At 49.2% G+C, this 5426-nt stretch overlaps 1 pseudogene; it reads left to right on the top strand.

Moving 5' to 3' along the window:
* Window positions 1-5426, top strand: part of LOC112070344 (5'-nucleotidase domain-containing protein 3-like) — a 53361-nt pseudogene that overhangs the window by 40254 nt on the left and 7681 nt on the right.

The raw sequence follows: 5426 nt of genomic DNA, 5'->3' as shown, positions 1-5426 counted from the left end.
CACAGGGGTCAAGTACCACAGGGGTCCTAAAGTACACCAGGGGTCCTAGTACACCAGGGGTCCTAGTACATCAGGAGTCCTAGTACATCAGGGGTCCTAGTACACCCAGGGGTCCCTAATACACCAGGGGTCCTAGTACACCAGGGGTCCTAGTACACCAGGGGTCCTAGTACACCAGTGGGGGCCCGAGTACCCCAGGGGTCCGAGTACACCAGGGGTCCGAGGTACACCAGGGGGTCCAAGTACACCCAGGGGTCCAAGTACACCAGGGGTCCTAGTACACCAGGGGTCCTAGTACCACAGGGGTCCTAGTAGAAAGATTGCTCTAGAACCGTTGTCCATATACCTGTTTGTAGATCTTCCCCTTCTCCAGCTTGTGAATCCTGTCCCAATGCAGCACCCTTTATCTGTCACTCGCCTGAAGGGCCTAGGAAGGACAGGGGAAGACAAACGTCAGAACACACAGTGGAGGTCAACTGGACAGGGGAAGACAAACGTCAGAACACACAGTGGAGGTCAACTGGACAGGGGAAGACAAACCTCAGAACACACAGTGGAGGTCAACTGGACAGGGGAAGACAAACGCCAGAACACACAGTGGAGGTCAACTGGACAGGGGAAGACAAACGTCAGAACACACAGTGGAGGTCAACTGGACAGGGGAAGACAAACGTCAGAACACACAGTGGAGGTCAACTGGACATGACAAACAAACGTCAGAACACACAGTGGAGGTCAACTGGACAGGGAAGACAAACGTCCGAACACACAGTGGAGGTCAACTGGACATGACAAACAAACGCAGAACACACAGTGGAGGTCAACTGGACAGAGGAAGACCAACGTCAGAACACACAGTGGAAGGTCAACTGGAGAATGACAAACAAACGTCAGAACACACAGTGGAGGTCAACTGGACAGGGGAAGACAAACGCCAGAACACACAGTGGAGGTCAACTGGACAGGGGAAGACAAACGTCAGAACACACAGTGGAGGTCAACTGGAGAATGACAAACGTCAGAAACACACAGTGGAGGTCAACTGGACAGGTACTAGGACCCCTGATGTACTAGGACCCCTGGTGTACTAGGACCCCTGGTGTACTAGGACCCCTGATGTACTTGGACCCCTGATGTACTTGGACCCCTGGTGTACTTGGACCCCTGGTGTACTTGGACCCCTGGTGTATTAGGACCCCTGATGTACTTGGACCCCTGTGGTACTTGGACCCCTGATGTACTCGAACCCCTGGTGTACTAAGACACCTGGTGTACTTGGTCTATTCACAGGTCGTTCTTGAGAAGACACATGAGACTATAGGCTTACTAGTAGAATGCAGAAGAGGGGGTACTTCAGGGGTCCAAGGACACCAAGGACACCAAGTACAGGATGGAACACAATGTATTCGGTGGTAAAGTAACCAAAAAAGGTTGAGAACTACTGTTCTAGAGTTGTAGCTCTGTCATACAGACTAGGGAATAACTGACTGTTTCTTTGTTCTGCAGGGAAACCTCTATGAGTTCCTGAGACTGACTGGCTGGAGGGGGTCCAAGGTGTTGTACTTTGGAGATCACATCTACAGTGACCTGGCTGTAAGTCAGAACATTGCTTTTACACTGCATTGGTTAGTATTTAAAATGATCATAGAAAATGTTCACACCATCATAGAAACGACACGGTCAGATTATTAATATATAGGTTTAAGTTAAGTAGCGTTAAAAAAAAAAATTAAAAAAAAATAAAATAATAAGTCAGCCCATGATTGGCTGGCCTGTTACCGAAACAGAGGTATTTGAGTTGTTCTGTGGTTTATCGACTCCTCAGGTTTGAGAAAAAGGCTGTATAAATCCATATGTATTATGTGGGTGTGTAGGACCTGACCCTGAAGCACGGCTGGAGGACCGGCGCCATCATCCCTGAGCTGAGGAAAGAGATCAAGATCATGAACACTGAGGAATGTGTTCACCTGATGACCTGGTTACAGGGTCTGACTGGGCTGATAGAACACATGCAGGTAGGGCGGGGAGGTGTCTGTCTGTCTCCCTGTCTGTCTGTCTGGTAGCTCTATGTCTACAGCTATGAACCTAAAGAGCATCTACTTTCCTCCCTCCTTCCCAGCACCGCAGACATGTAGTCTCAGTATGTACAGCATACATTCTCTCCTCCCTCCTTCCCAGCACCGCAGACATGTAGTCTCTGTCCAGTTGACCTCCACTGTGTGTTTCTGACGTTTGTCATTCTCCAGTTGACCTCCACTGTGTGTTTCTGACGTTTGTCTTCCCCTGTCCAGTTGACCTCCACTGTGTGTTCTGGCGTTTGTCTTCCCCTGTCCAGTTGACCTCCACTGTGTGTTCTGACGTTTGTTTGTCATTCTCCAGTTGACCTCCACTGTGTGTTCTGACGTTTGTCTTCCTCTGTCCAGTTGACCTCCACTGTGTGTTCTGGCGTTTGTTTGTCATGTCCAGTTGACCTCCACTGTGTGTTCGGACGTTTGTCTTCCCCTGTCCAGTTGACCTCCACTGTGTGTTCTGACGTTTGTTTGTCATGTCCAGTTGACCTCCACTGTGTGTTCTGACGTTTGTCTTCCCCTGTCCAGTTGACCTCCACTGTGTGTTCTGACGTTTGTCTTCCCCTGTCCAGTTGACCTCCACTGTGTGTTCTGGCGTTTGTCTTCCCCTGTCCAGTTGACCTCCACTGTGTGTTCTGGCGTTTGTCTTCCCTGTCCAGTTGACCTCCACTGTGTGTTCTGACGTTTGTCTTCCCCTGTCCAGTTGACCTCCACTGTGTGTTCTGACGTTTGTCTTCCCCTGTCCTTCCTAGGCCCTTCAGGCGAGTGACAGATAAAGGGGTGCTGCATTGGAACAGGATTCACAAGCTGGAGAAGGGGAAGATCTACAAACAGGTATATGGACAACGGTTCTAGAGCAATCTTTCTACTAGGACCCCTGTGGTACTAGGACCCCTGGTGTACTAGGACCCCTGGTGTACTTGGCCCCTGGTGTACTTGGACCCCTGGTGTACTCGGACCCCTGGTGTACTCGGACCCCTGGGTACTCGGGCCACTGTGTACTAGGACCCCTGGTGTACTAGGACCCCTGGTGTACTAGGACCCCTGGTGTATTAGGACCCCTGGTGTACTAGGACCCCTGATGTACTAGGACTCCTGATGTACTAGGACCCCTGGTGTACTAGGACCCCTGGTGTACTTGGACCCCTGTGGTACTTGGACCCCTGTGGTACTAGGACCCCTGATGTACTAGGACCCTGGTGTACTAGGACCCCTGGTGTCCTAGGACCCTGATGTACTTGGACCCTGATGTACTTGGACCCCTGGTGTACTTGGACCCCTGGTGTACTTGGACCCCTGGTGTATTAGGACCCCTGATGTACTTGGACCCCTGTGGTACTTGGACCCCTGATGTACTCGAACCCCTGGTGTACTAAGACACCTGGTGTACTTGGTCTATTCACAGGTCGTTTTCGAGAAGACACATGAGACTATAGGCTTACTAGTAGAATGCAGAAGAGGGGGTACTTCAGGGGTCCAAGGACACCAAGGACACCAAGTACAGGATGGAACACAATGTATTCGGTGGTAAAGTAACCAAAAAAGGTTGAGAACTACTGTTCTAGAGTTGTAGCTCTGTCATACAGACTAGGGAATAACTGACTGTTCTTTGTTCTGCAGGGAAACCTCTATGAGTTCCTGGACTGACTGGCTGGAGGGGGTCCAAGGTGTTGTACTTTGGAGATCACATCTACAGTGACCTGGCTGTAAGTCAGAACATTGCTTTTACACTGCATTGGTTAGTATTTAAAATGATCATAGAAAATGTTCACACCATCATAGAAACGACACGGTCAGATTATTAATATATAGGTTTAAGTTAAGTAGCGTAAAAAAAAAAAAAAAAAAAGGTCAGCCCATGATTGGCTGGCCTGTTACCGAAACAGAGGTATTTGAGTTGTTCTGTGGTTTATCGACTCCTCAGGTTTGAGAAAAAGGCTGTATAAATCCATATGTATTATGTGGTGTGTAGGACCTGACCCTGAAGCACGGCTGGAGGACCGGCGCCATCATCCCTGAGCTGAGGAAAGAGATCAAGATCATGAACACTGAGGAATGTGTTCACCTGATGACCTGGTTACAGGGTCTGACTGGGCTGATAGAACACATGCAGGTAGGGCGGGGAGGTGTCTGTCTGTCTCCCTGTCTGTCTGTCTGGTAGCTCTATGTCTACAGCTATGAACCTAAAGAGCATCTACTTTCCTCCCTCCTTCCCAGCACCGCAGACATGTCGTCTCAGTATGTACAGCATACATTCTCTCCTCCCTCCTTCCCAGCACCGCAGACATGTGTCTCAGTATGTAGAGCATCCATTCTCTCCTCCTCCTTCCCAGCACCGCAGACATGTCGTCTCAGTATGTACAGCATACATTCTCTCCTCCCTCCTTCCCAGCACCGCAGACATGTAGTCTCAGTATGTACAGCATACATTCTCTCCTCCGTCCTTCCCAGCACCGCAGACATGTAGTCTCAGTATGTACAGCATACATTCTCTCCTCCCTCCTTCCCAGCACCGCAGACATTTAGTCTCAGTATGTACAGCATACATTCTCTCCTCCCTCCTTCCCAGCACCGCAGACATGTAGTCTCAGTATGTACAGCAATACATTCTCTCCTCCGTCCTTCCCAGCACCGCAGCACTGTAGTCTCAGTATGTACAGCATACATTCTCTCCTCCCTCCTTCCCAGCACCGCAGACATGTAGTCTCAGTATGTACAGCATACATTCTCTCCTCCCTCCTTCCCAGCACCGCAGACATGTAGTCTCAGTATGTACAGCATACATTCTCTCCTCCCTCCTTCCCAGCACCGCAGACATGTAGTCTCAGTATGTACAGCATACATTATCTCCTCCCTCCTTCCCAGCACCGCAGACATGTAGTCTCAGTATGTACAGCATACATTCTCTCCTCCTCCTTCCCAGCACCGCAGACATGTAGTCTCAGTATGTACAGCATACATTCTCTCCTCCCTCCTTCCCAGCACCGCAGACATGTAGTCTCAGTATGTACAGCATACATTCTCTCCTCCCTCCCTTCCAGGTCCACAGAGATCCAGCTTCTCAAGCTGTCGTCCAGGAGTGGATCGAAGAGAGAGAAGCCATGAGGTACCATTGGGGAAGAGCTTATGAAAGAATCTCATCTCATTTATGATGCGTCCTCTTATTTGCTAAAAGAGTTGTTATATGCTATATTGTTAGTTGTTATATGCTATATTGTTAGTTGTTATATGCTATATTGTTAGTTGTTATATGCTATATTGTTAGATATTACTGCACTGTTGGAGCTAGAAACACAAGCATTTCGCTACACCCGCAATAACATCTGCTAAACATGTGTATGTGACAAATAAAATTAG

The sequence above is a fragment of the Salvelinus sp. IW2-2015 genome, unplaced genomic scaffold, assembly GCF_002910315.2.
Source record: "Salvelinus sp. IW2-2015 unplaced genomic scaffold, ASM291031v2 Un_scaffold1298, whole genome shotgun sequence".
Taxonomy (NCBI): domain Eukaryota; kingdom Metazoa; phylum Chordata; class Actinopteri; order Salmoniformes; family Salmonidae; genus Salvelinus; species Salvelinus sp. IW2-2015.
The sequence above is the reverse complement of the archived record's forward strand: the minus strand, read 5'-3'. Positions and strand labels throughout refer to the sequence as shown.